General features: G+C 40.0%; 1 long non-coding RNA gene across 1 annotated transcript in view; it reads left to right on the top strand.

The window, feature by feature from the left end:
- Nucleotides 1-10,070, top strand: part of LOC130120698 (uncharacterized) — a 44,708-nt gene extending 34,638 nt beyond the window's left edge. The window contains exons 2-3 of the long non-coding RNA XR_008811002.1: nt 9,675-9,797; nt 10,030-10,070. This is a non-coding gene — a long non-coding RNA (uncharacterized LOC130120698). The remainder of the gene's footprint in view (nt 1-9,674; nt 9,798-10,029) is intronic.
- The last annotated feature ends 3,888 nt before the right edge of the window (nt 10,071-13,958 follow it).

The raw sequence follows: 13,958 nt of genomic DNA, 5'->3' as shown, positions 1-13,958 counted from the left end.
ACCCAAAGAAGGTTTTTCTCTCTGGCAAGCTTAGTATTGGCTGCAGTATCGGCATCTGACTTTTTGCTTTGTGGTGGCCCTACCCGTTGTCCAGCATTGTAAGTTGGTAACATTGGTGGGGGTCCATCAATGCTTCTCTTCTTTGTTTTGGGAACAGTGGGCATGGGTTGGACAGGAAGTGGGTTGACTGGCTTTGCTTGCAGAGCAATCCCATTGACTCTGTGAGATGTTCCCTCACCACTGACAGTTTCTTCAAGACGGTCGATATTGTCCCAGGCTAAAGTTGTGAATATGCCAGGATGGATGTTAGCTGGAAGGGCAATGCCACTCCCTGATGATGAGAGTTTCTGGAGACACAGGGCAGTGTTGATCTCTTCCATCTGTGAATAGGACACACTGTGACCAAGTCGGTTGAGGATGTTTATCAACTCTACATTTCCTGTCAACGATTTGACACTGAATGGCAGAACAATGTGCTTGGAAGGCTTGGTATTTCCACATGTCACTGCATATACTATGTCATGGCCAAATGACTGCAGAAGGCACTGCACTCTCTGGGATGCATGATCAGGATCATTTGAGCCTGTGAGTAGAGAGTACAGGAAGATAATGAGCGACTCTGGAATGGTAGGACATTCTGCTTCTGGTTTGACTTCAGGCGGCCAGGTTTGAGGAACATCTTGACTTTTAATGTCTGCTCTCAATTTGATGGCTGCTTTGGCTATAACATCTTGTGCACTGACACTTTTCAGGGTCTGCAGCTCCCTTTTGAGAGACTGATTTTCTTTGGCAAGTTCCCTCATGGACAAGTTATCGGGATAGAGGAGGAATTTTCCTTTCTCATCAGGGAATATCTGCAAGGCTCCAGCAAGCTCACTCTCCAGGTTTCGCCTTATGTGCTTCTTGGTTGATTCCTTGACTTGGGCAATGCCTTGGGAGTTCATTGAAGCTACCAGTCTAGAAGAGAGATCAGTCATTGTCATCACTTGAGGATTGCCAAAAAGCTCCATCCTGATGAAGAGGAACAGCTCATTGTATGCCTTATTCACAGCAGCTTCATACTGGGCTGCAGCATCATCATCTTCATTGCTGGCAACCTCTCCTTTGGAAACCTCTTCTTTGGTGTAAAGTCTATAGCATGACCTGTAGTAGTGCCCTTCAGCTGCTACAAGGTCTCTACTCACAATGGCAAGGATTCTGCTGTCCCTTTTCTTTGTGGCTGCACTCCTGATCTTTGCATCAGCTCGCAGTTCTCGACACTGCACCAGTACTTCTCTCGTATTCTGTCTCTTGGAATATTTGCTGTTTTTCTGACAAAATATGCACTCTGCATCATAAGTCCTAGATGTACTTGGAGCATGTCGAGCTACTCTCTTAGATTGTTTCTCTTCAGCAGAGACACAACTTTTCTTTTCTTTTGCAAGGAGGCCATCAAGAATTTGCTTCATAGTGAAGATACTGCGACACTTTCTGTGGTAGTAGATTGCTGGAATCTGTCCCTCAGGAATGTCTTTTGCCAGTTTCAAAACTGGTGCATGATTTCGTATCTGAGCTGCCCTGAGCAGAGTTCTCCATGAGTCGACACTTTGTAGTGAAACCAGCTTATCTGTATCATCAGAACAGTGGATAATGCACTCCACCCGTGGGCGCTTTGGTATTGGGTAAAAACTTGCTTGTTCACCAGTGGCCATATTCAGTCAGTTTTCACCTGCCACATACAAACAAATACATGTAACTTAGGTGTATGAACACTACAAAAACAAAGTTTACTTTGCTTCACCAGCGTCATATTACCATTATTTATCTTACATAGCCACAAATAGATACATTACCTAGTTGTTATGCAACAGCTCAATTTTGTCCACATGAGGCCGCTAAAATCAACACAAGATGAAAGTTCCTCGTAGCCACTTTAACTAATTATATTAACATATACATTAAAAGAACATGCTAACATTATGGGAAATTAGCTTACAATCTTCTCCAGAGTGAAACAAGAAGATAGATACCAGTTTCCTCTATATGTGTTTAGTAGAAAGCTATCTGGCTGCATGTTAGCCTAGCTTAGCACAATGAATGGAAGTACACAGTACTGGTTATCCTTGGTTGTTGGCCAACTAAGAACTGTCCCAGAGTTTAAGCTAGGCTAATCAGTACCAGGGGTGTTGAAATGCTATATTTGTAAAAATCTGGGCAAATACACAATCGTGAGAGGCACAGAAACAGGTTTCCTGAAAGAAAAATGAAATAGCTGCTCATTTGGAAAGGTTATCATGTATTATTTTACTTCTGTCAGTGTACCAAATAAAATGGCACCAGTGAAGTTGTGTCACCTTGGGTGATATCGATATCTGGTCTGACCCATGGACTAACTGGCTTTGGTCTAGTTAGTTTCTTAGTAATAATGCCCTTCTAATTTAAGGTTCACAATCACCTCACACAATGAAATAGTATGGGTATATTATACATTTCCTGAATCTTTACAGTCCTGTGAGTATTCCAGTTTTTGTGTTTTGTGTCCCTGATATTCCTAGATGCCACAGGGCTAAAAGAAAGTATATAGTTTAGGCGAACATTGCAGAAAGATGTGTGTTATTGACGGGTTGAAGAGCTCAAGTGACCTCTATATTTGTGAGAAATATCCACAACAGGGCTTGAATGAAAGCTAAGAAGGTCCCCTTTAAAATGATACCAAAGACAATATTATAGAACATTGAAAAATGTCCTGACCATGAGGCTAAACCAGGATATGCACCAGCGTCTAAAATGCAATTTACTTTAGGGGGTGGTTAACTTCATGAGCTGATAACTGTGATACAGCTGCCACTCAGGAATGGTTATCATACCAAAATATCATCTACAGACATGGATCCTTTCAAAAATTATAAGTTTTGCCACCTTGAGTGTACCGAAATAGGAAATTTTGGGCTCTGGCCCATGGACTAAGTGTAAGAATAAATATACTACGTTACTGTCATAAGTCTGCCGTGTGCACTTTCCAGTTATCTACTTAAACAGTTTAGAACAATATTAGTGTTTCATACACCACACCAAGCAGGACCTGGGACAGAGGAGAGCGGCCACGGTTGGCTGTCGTTACCGCCTACCCAGAATCCCGCATCCACCCGACCAAGGACAATTAATCCAACTAACGGGAAGGCGCTCCCTGAAGAGGAGACCAGATGCCTCGGACTGACAAAATTGGGATGAGTAGCCTACATGGAATTTAGGAATCCTTGCAGTATTGGATTATAGGAACCTTTTGGACTATGGGTTTGGAATGTTTTGTAGCCTATAGGAAAGCCACAAAAAACACTATTTTTTTATGAACGTATTTCAATGGACAATTTTTTTTAATGGTTTTTCTACTTTTTCCTTAAATTGCTATCTCCAGAAATACCTGTTGTTGGTCGTCTGTCCTGAAATTGCACTGGGACACAAACGAACTTGAGCCACCTCGATTGTGACATTTGCTTTGAGAATGTTGATCAAGACGTATAGAGAAGGCCAGAAGGAGTTACATTGTGTCTTTGTAGATTTAGAGAAAGCATACGACAGGGTGCCGAGAGAGGAGTGTGGTATTGTATGAGGAAGTCGGTGTCAGTACTAAACCACAGGCTTGGACTCAAAACGCAGACTCAGTTCACAAAAATCAGTCCTTTTAATCAGAAAGAGGTTGGTACACAGGTGATCAGATAACGAGGCAACAGGGTCCAAATCGGCAGGCGAAAGGCAGGGTCGAAAAGGCAAAAAACAGGTCAGGAAACTATAGGGCTAAAACTCACACAAGGGAAAGAATGCTGGAACGCTGTCACAAGGAACAAGACGAACTGGCACAGAAGGAAGAGAACACTAAGACTATATACTCTGGAGGAGGGGAGACAATGAGACACAGGTGCAATACATTGGGGCAGGACAGGTAATCGCACAGGAGGGAGACACGTGAGGGCAGGAAGTAAAGGACTATCCAGATGGGGCGTGACAGTCGGGAGTTGCAGAGAAGTACTATGTAGGAGTGGTGCAGAATATGTAGGAAGGAAGTGTGACAGTGGTGAGGTGTGTGGGTGGAATGACAGATGGGTTCAAGGTGGAGGTGGGATTACATCAAGGATCGGCTCTGAGCCCTTTTTGTTTGTAATGGTGAAGGACAGGTTGACGGACGAGATCAGGCAGGAGTCTCCGTGGACTATGATGTTTGCAGATGACATTGTGATCTGTAGCGAGAGTAGGGTGCAGGTTGAGGAGAGCCTGAAGAGGTGGAGGTATGAACTGGAGAGAAGAGGAATGAAAGTCAGTAGGAACAAGACGGAATACATATGCGTGAATGAGAGGGAGGACAGTGGAATGGTCAGGATGCAAGGAGCACAGGTGACGAAGGCAAATGAGTTTAAATACTTGGGGTCGACTGTCCAAAGTAACGGAGTGCAGAAAAGAGGTGAAGAGAGTGCAGGCAGGATGGAGTGGGTGGAGAAGAGTGTCAGGAGTGATTTGCGACAGAAGGGTACCAGCAGGAGTTAAAGGGAAGGTTTACAAGATGGTTGTGAGACCAGCTATGTTATATGGTTTGGAGACAGTGACACTGATGAAAAGACAGGGGGCGAAGCTGGAGGTGGCAGAGTTGAAAATGTTGCGATTGTCACTGAAAGTGACGAAGAAGAACAGGATTAGGAACGATTATATTAAAGGGACAGCTCAGGTTGGATGGTTTGGAGACAAAGCAAGAGAGGCAAGATTGAGATGGCTTGGACATGTGTGGAGGAGAGATGCTGGGTATATTGGGAGAAGGATGCTGAATATGGAGCTGCCGGGGAAGAAGAAAAGAGGAAGGCCAAAGAGGAGGTTTATGGATGTGGTAAGAGAGGACATGCTGGTGGCTGGTGTGACAGAGGTACTAGATGCAGAGGACAGGAAGAGATGGAAATGGATGATCTGCTGTGGTGACCCCTAACGGGAGCAGCCGACAGTAGCATTAGAAGTAGTAGATTGGCAGGAAATCCATAAACCTAGTAATAATGTATTTGGAGTCAACATTCCTTTTATATGTGATACTGTGTACATGGGTGACATCTCATTTGAAGGGTGGAATACCAATGACAAGAAACTGTTGCAAATACTTCTGGCAGCAAGCAAAAAGTGGCTAAAACCAGAGCCACCCACCATTGACGAATGGATAGAAATAATGTATAAAATATACATTATGGAAAGGTTGTCATTTTCCCTCAAAGTCCAAAAAGAAAACTTTTAACGGTTCTGGACCAAGTAGACTGAGTACATTAAACCTATAAGGTCAGATTTTAGCTGATTTACTAGAATAAATAAGTGAGAATGCGATGTAACTTGTATTATTTTATTACATCTAACAGCTTGCTCTTTATTCTTTCTTTTCCCCTTTCAACCCCTTGTAATATCTAAGGTTTCCATGTTCAAATGTAAATAATTAAACTTAATATTACAAAATAAAACCTGTGGAAGAGCCAGGCAGTGAAACTATTATCAAACATACTGCAAAACTTTTTGTTTTGAATTTATATGACACTCTCTGAGTCTCCTCGCAGTGCTGTTGAAATAAAATGAATGCTTTTCCAAAATAAAAATAAAGTCAGCAGAACATAACTTATTTTGGCTTTGGGAATATGCTGTTAGAGCTTATGGGTTCACAAAAATAATATTGTTCAGGAATCGATGTGTGAGTATCTTTTATAATCCAGAAATTAGTAATGACTGTCAAAGGGGTTGAGTAATTTTGTAAGGCACTGTAGCTGCAGTCAGTTTAGACTGAAGAGGTCACTTAAATGAGTAATGAATCTTCTTTTTTTTCTCCAATAAACGTGTCCAGATGAATTGATTCAACTTTCTGTCATACTTTGACTGCACTGAACTGGCTATCCAATGGCAACAACAATACAGTACACCTTAACTTGACATGCAACGCGGGTTTCACTTGTAACAGCGCCAGAGCATTGGTGCCAGGTCTGGCACGGATTCCTGTTTCTTGCTGAGCTCCAGCAAAGCATTCTCTCGTCTCTGGGCTAGACAACTCATTGATCCATTGGTAGATTATGTCCATGTCAACTTGTGCTAGGGCAGTAGTTACATCCTGAAAAAAAGACATAAGAAATATTGAATCCAATAACCTGTACGGTGCAAAATTAAAACTTTTAGATGGCTCTAAAAGTGATGCTCAGAATGCACCAAGACACGAAAAATACACAAATCTGCATTCGCTAGCTGACTATGGCTTTTACGTTTAAAATTACAAGTGCAATTTCTAGAGGCTAATCAATGCTCCTGTAGCCAGCATTCTCTGTAGCAACTTGATATGGTCCTCCGTAGCTTTAAGTTGTTGGCCATGGACATCTATTGCTCTGACAACGACTCCAAAGAGGATAAATTCTGAGTCTCATCACCAGCCAGTCAGACTAGCTTGGTCTAGTCAGAAAGGCACAAACTGCGGAAGCCTCTTGGATGAGAGGCGAAACGTCTTCACGGATATACAAGTCCAGTTGCACTTGAGTCAACTCCTTTGGTTAAGTTGTTGAAGTTGTAAAGAATCTGTTGGGAACCGTTTCCAAAAAACAATCTTATCAGATTTGCCACAGCTTTGGCCAGAAGGGATTTTCGTGCGGCGTTTCTATGAGGCGTGCAAACCCAGGTCTACTGCAGGGCCAGTGGATGTAAAAACGCTTATTGCCGCAAGGAATATGCAGGTACCTGAGGCTGGGGCATCTGATGCAATGTAGATTTAGTTTGTGATTCATGAGAGTTATGTCATATAACTCGCGTGGCTTGCACCTTGGTCAGAACGCAGGGGACAAAGCGCAACGTATTGTTATAGACAAGCTCCTGGAGAACGCTGATATCTTGTGTATACAAGAGACTTTATTAGCTAAACAAGATTTAGACCAATCTAATTCTGTTAGTAATGATTTCCATGGGGCAAGGGAGTCCACAACAGACCTAAGCATGTGGATAGTGCGTGGCAGAAAATACCTGGGGGAGTGGCCATTCTCTGGCACAAGAAGTATGATCCACTGATCAGTGTGATTAGATTAGAGGTGGACTGGTGCATAGCAATCAAAGTTTTACATAATGAGAATGTCTTTATAATTTTAAATGTTTACACTCCCTATGAATGTTACCAAAATGAGGATGAATACCTTAATAGGCTCGCATTTATTAGTGCATTTATTAAAGAAAGTGCATATACGTACATGTATATTTGTTGTGGGAGACATGAATGCTGATACCGTGGATAATAATTCCTTATTTGGTCAACACCTAATCCAATTTTGTCAAGATTACAAGTTGGTTCTTTCTAGTAAAGTGCTGCTGCCAATAGATAGCTATACATACTATACTAGTGAAGCATGGCATACAACATCCTGGCTTGATCACTGTATATGTACAGCTGATGCTCATGAATGTTTGGAGAAAGTGGAGATCTTGCATGGTCTGGCCACAACAGATCACATACCTGTGTCTATGATGTTAAATGTGGAGAGACTACCTGAGAAATTATAAATGTGAACAAAGTGGGAAAGTAGATTGGTCTAGGCTTACAGAAGATGACTTAAAACATTATAATTCACTGACTGATAAGAGCCTAAGTAATATGCATATACATCTGATGCTATTCTGTGTGGCAGCATTAACTGTAAGAACCAAAACCACAAGCATGATCTATGTATAATGTATGATAAAACTGTGAAATGTCTAAATAATGGCATTAAATCATTCCACCAAAAAAGGGCTAAACAACATAACGTCAGGCCAGGATGGAATGAATATGTAGCTGAACTGCATGTAGAGGCCAAAGAAGCTTTTAGAAACCTGGTCTTATCAGGAAAAGCTAGGCATGGCCCATAGTGTGAACACAAGAAACAGGCTAACGCTAGACTTTAATATGCTGTACGTTTTATTAAAAGAAATGAGCAGGCCATGAGGGCAAACTCCGTGGCCAAAAAGCTTCAGCAGAATAATGTCTATGACTTCTGGAAGGAAGTTAAGGTTATTAATAATAGTAAGATGCCCTTGCCATCCAGCATTGATGGGATTACTGGGCCTGAAAATATTGCTGAACTGTGGAGAAAACACTATAGAGACATTTTTAATTGTGTAAATAGTGATGGATTTAATGTTGGTGATGTCTCTAACAATGATGATGTGGTTAGTAGACCTGATGAAGTGTGCTATGCCATTGAGAAATTGTCAGTGAACAAAGCATGTGGCCTTGACCAAATAACAGCAGAACATCTGAAGTATGCTAACCACAGAATCTCAGTGTTACTGACTATGTGTTTTTCTGGATTGTTAATGCATGGCATCCTACCTGACTCTATGTTGTCTGTCTTACTAGTGCCAGTAATCAAAGATAAAACTGGTAAAATATCCAGCATAGAAAATGATGGGCCAATTGCTCTGGCTAGCATGCTTTCCAAAGTATTGGAACGAATTCTCTTGGATAGGCTTCAAGAATATATATCAACTACTGACAATCACTCTGGCTTTAAAAATAAACACAGCAAAGATTTGTGCATATATGCACTGAAGGAAGTTGTTAGTAAATATAGAAAATGTAACACTACAGTATTTATGTGTTTTCTGGATGCATCAAAAGCTTTTGACCGAGTTAATCATGGTAAATTATTTGTTAAACTACAAGAGCGAGGGGTCCCCTCTTATTTGATAAGGATCTTGCATTTTTGGTATTCATATCAAACCATGCAAGTCAGATGGGGTAAGAGTATATCTGCACCCTTCCCAGTGACCAATGGGGTCCAACAAGGTGGAATACTGTCACCTGTTCTCTTCAATATGTATATGGATGATCTCTCCAAAAAGTTAAAAGAGTGTAAGACTGGCTGTATGGTGGGGGATAATCTTATTAACCATCTGATGTACGCTGATGACTTAGTCATACTGTCCCCTTATAGTGCTGGCTTACAGCAACTGCTCAGAGTCTGCTCAAGTTATGGTGTGCAGCATGACATTAAATGTAACTCTAAAAGGAGTGTTGTCATGATTGCTAAAACCAAGGAGGATAAGAAGCGAATTTTTCCCTCATTCTTCTTGGCAGACCAAGCACTAAATGTGGTGAACAAAATGAGATATCTGGGTCACGAGGGATGATCTATGTGACGACAATGATGTGCAGCGCCAGTGTTGCAAACTGTATGCACAAGCCAATATGCTTGCACACAAATTTCATTTGTACAGATGAGGTTAAAACTGCTCTTTTTAGGGCCTACTGTACTCCACTCTATATAGCCCACTTGTGGTGCAATAATAGCCAAGCAAAAATTAAAAACCTGCAGGTAGCATATAATGATGCATTTAGAATCGTGCTCAAGCTTCCAAGATGGAGAAGTGCAAGTCATATGTTTGTGACTAGTAATGTTCCCACTTTTCATGCCGTGTTGAGGAATTTTATGTACAAATTTATATGTCGATTAATTGATTCTGAGAATGTAATTATAATGCTGTCAACAAAGCATACACAAAGTGACACCAGGTACTCCTCTTGTTTCTGGAAACATTGGAACAAATGTCTGTATAGCTTTTAATCACTGTGGACTTGTGAGCTGCTGTTTTTAGCTATATTTTTGTGTTCTTGTGTTGTGTTTTTTTGTTGTTATCTTCAACATGGACCTACCTTTGTGTCTGAATAAAGTAAGATTTGATTGATTGATTGCGTCGCCACAGTAAAACACAGAGGTTAATTTAAAGTTAGCCCCAGCTCGCTGCTCGGCCGACAACCCAAGACATGCGCACATCTCAATCAACAACAAAACAAATTGGTGAGTGTGAGTTACCCTTGATCATCATCATCATCATCATCTTCTTCTTCTTCTTCTTCTTCTTCTTCTTCTTCTTCTCCTCCTCCTCCTCCTCCTCCTCCTCCCCATTTCTACTAGAAAGTGTCAAATTTGGAATGTTTATGGAAGATAGAAATATAGAATTCTTGTTGAATAACGTAATTATTTTTTTATAAATTTATTTCTGATTTTTCCCTTTTTTCTCCCAATTTAGTGGCCAATCGATCCCTATTTTAATTCAAACACCCACCCTCCTACTGCATGCGTTCGCCAACTGCATCTCTCCGGCCGGCAGTCTCGAAGGAGACGCCTCGCCACTTTCGTGACAAGGCGACTCCAGGCCGAACCACTGCTTTTTCCGACACACACAGAGACGCATTCACGTGACGAACACAAGCCGACTCCGCCCCCTCCCGAAGACAGCGTTGCCAATGATTGCTGCTTCATCGAGTCCGGCCATAGTCGGATCTGATGAGACCGGGGTGCGAACCCCAGTCCCCAGTGGGCAACTGCATCGACACAAAGCCGATGCTTAGACCGCTATACCACGACGGACTCAGTAATGTAATTATTTTGACACAATATTTTATACACAAATGTGAATATTGCAAAATGCAACCCTGTTTAGCAGCCTTTAAAACCGAATTAGTAATTTTTTCCAAATCTCTAAAATGTATGAAAAACAGAAATGCCCAAAAATTATTCTTTGCATTTGAACAAATTAATGTAATTTAACCCCTGGAATATGGTATTGTCCTATTTTATTTTATTTTAATTTATTTTATTTTGTCCCTTTTTCATTTATTATTTCTGTTTCCTTGTTTTGTTTCTCATTGTCTTTGACATGTTTGATGTACTGTTCTTAGCCCACTCTGTTATTTGAGAGTATACTGGCTTTGCTTGATGTGTTTGTATAGTTGAAGTCGTTAATAAAAAAAAATCTTCTTCCTCCTCTTCTTCTTCTTCTTCTATATAATTTTAGGTCTACCACTTTGCTAAATACTGGCTATAAGATTTTTTCAAGAGTGTTAGCTGCCAGACTGAAAGAAGGTATAACACAAATAATTAGTGAAACAGTCTGGTTTTATCAAGGGAAGATCTGTTCACAATAACATTGGTCTGGTTCTGGATCTACTAGATTACAGTGATTTAGTTGAAGATGATGGATTCTTACTGTTTCTAGATTTTCACAAAGCGTTTGATTCTGTTGAGCACCCTTTCATCTTACAAGCCCTACATCATTTTGGTTTTGGAGAAACGTTTGTTGTTGTCATAAGCATATTATACAAGGATATAAACAGTTGTGTGTCCTTACCTGGTGGTACCTGCCCGAGATTTGGTATTAAGATGGGCATTAGACAAGGCTGTGGCAGCTCCCCTTTATTATTCATTGTTGTAGCAGAATTTATTTCCATTCTAATTAAAATGATAACATTGATGGCCTAGAGGCCCTGGGCAGCAAATTATTGATAAGTCAACTTGCGGATGACACCACACTTTTCTTTAAAAATGCCTCCCAGATCCCCTTGACCCTTAAATCAGTTGAGCTCTTCACTAAAGCATCAGGTTTAACTTGAATACTATAAGCAAATGTGAACTTCTGGCGGTACATGGGCATCATTCTAGGTCTTTATTTGGTGTCCCTGTTAAAACTGAGGTTAAATATTTAGGCATTAACTTAAGTAAAAACCTTGAATCAAGAGAAGAGATGAATGTTCAGAATAATATTACAAAGTGTAAAGCTATATTAAACAGCTGGTTACAGAGGGACATTACTCTGTTTGGGCAGACTCTAGATGGTGAGTCTCTCTAGATTTATTTATCCTGCTTACTCATTGGCTATTTCATCAAGAATGATTAAATCCATAAACCAAACTAATTTCAATTTTATTTGGAAAAACAAGTGTCATTATATCAGGAAAAGTGACCTCTTGAAAAGTTATGAAAATTGGGGGTTGAATGCCATTGATTTTGACATTATGAATGGTATGATTAAACTGAAGTGGCTAAAAGCCTTTGTCATGGATGAGATGGTGATTTGGCATGCCATTCCTAATGCAATCTTTAAAAAGTTGGGAGGGATGGCTTTTCTTTCGAACTGTGATTTTGAACTGTCCAAGATACCGTTACGTTTATCTGCCTTTCATAAACACGTTTTACAATATTGGAAACGGTTGTTTAAACACAATTTTACCTCCCGTGCAGTTCCATTTTGGAATAATAGCTGTATACTGTTTAAGGGATAATCTTTGTTTTTGGAAGAGTGGTGGAAGAAGGGTATTTGGTCCATTACACACATCATGGATGACAGAGGGAATTTATTGAATTATAAAGAGTTGTGTTTTAAATATAGCTTATCCCCTCTGAAAATGTGTATGACATGGTAATAGGTGCGATCCCTATACAACTCAAGATGATGGTCTCACAATGTCTTAATTACTCCTCTGTCAGCCCCACACTTCGCCGCTTAATGATTGACAACTTAGTTTGTCGATAGAACCTGCAATAATCACTTCATCAGAAACTCGCTGTTGAAGATATGTTATCCTAACCCTTTAAGAAAAAAATATATTTTAGACATGTACTCAAAGTTGAATGCCCATAAAATTTGAAAAAGATACATTTCATTCCCTATCCCCCCAAAGCCAAAGAGGTTCACTTCAAGATAATTAATGATATTTACCTTCCAGTTAATTTATAAGATTAAAATTTAATGTAGTCTGTAATTTCTGTCAATTTTGCAAGACAGACATAGAAACAACGGATCATTTATTTTTCCACTGTAACATTACTTATAATTTTTGGTATAATTTGTATGTATGGATGAAGTCTAGCACTGGTGCTTTACCTCCATTTCTACTAGTAAGTGTCAAATTTGGAATGTTTATGGAAGATAGAAATATAGAATTCTTGTTGAATAATGTAATTATTTTGGCAAAATATTTTATACACAAATGTAAATACTGCAGAACGCAACCCTGTTTAACAGCCTTTAAAACCGAATTAGTAACTTTTTCCAAATCTCTAAAATGTATGAAAAACAGAAATGCTCAAAAAATATTTTTGCATTTGAACGATTTAATCTGATTTAACCCCTGGAATATTGTATTGTCCTATTCTATTTATTTTATCTCTTTTTAATTTATTATTTCTGTTTCCTTGTTTTGTTTCTCATTGTCTTTGACATTGTCTTTGATGTACTGTTCTTAGCCTACTCTGTTCTAGAGTATACTGGCTTTGCTTGATGAGTCTGTATAGTTGAAGTCTTTAATTTAAAAAATATAAAAAAAATATTATTTTTCACGGTTTACTGGCGGATCGCAAACAACTTTAAGGTGCATACCGCCTCCTACTGTACAAGAGTGTAACATCATTTATTTTACCCTATTACACAATACACACCCATCAACCTTGTGTCGCTTAAAAAAGTAGAGTGCCTTCCTGGTGATTTTAATCCCCTCTCCGTCTCCTTCTGTTCCCAGTATCCCCATCAGATTCCACCCCCGTCCCTCCTCTCGGACTTTATCCTGTAACCTTTCTCTTTCCACTTCATACATGTTACAATGTAATATTACATGTTCAGCGTTTTCTTTAACTCCACGGTTCTAGAAACAAAGTGCCATTTAATCCTGTGTGATCCAGTCTTAGTCGTTACGATGATCTCCTCCCTTCTGTTCCTTTCTTTATAATTCGTTGTTATGACAGCTTTTTGTATTTTGTAATACCCCCTTCCTTTCTGGTCTTCCTCCCACCTTTTCTGCAATATAGCCATTCCTTTCCTCTTAATCAACGCTTTTCCTTCTCCTTTTCCAAGTGGAACTGATACTGTTATTCTTTTTGCAATGCCGTCTTTGCTAATGTATCTGCACACTCATTCCCTTTAGATCTTTCATGTGCTGTTACCCTTGATGTTTTACAGCTACTTAGATAAAAACGTTTTTGCGTCGTTTGCATCCGTCTACTCTACTTCCGACAGGAATAACATCGGAGAGGTGAAAAGCAAAAAAAGAAAAAAAAAATTTCGACGTTTCAATTTGAAAACCAATAAGACGCCATCGCTGAGATATCGCGAGAGGTGGACAGGCACGCGCTCGCGTTTACAACTTCCGCTGTGAAATTTCACATTCCCGCCATCATCGCACA

This window comes from Lampris incognitus, chromosome 11 (genome assembly GCF_029633865.1).
Source record: "Lampris incognitus isolate fLamInc1 chromosome 11, fLamInc1.hap2, whole genome shotgun sequence".
Lineage (NCBI taxonomy): Eukaryota > Metazoa > Chordata > Actinopteri > Lampriformes > Lampridae > Lampris > Lampris incognitus.
This window is presented reverse-complemented; position numbering and strand designations above follow the sequence as displayed.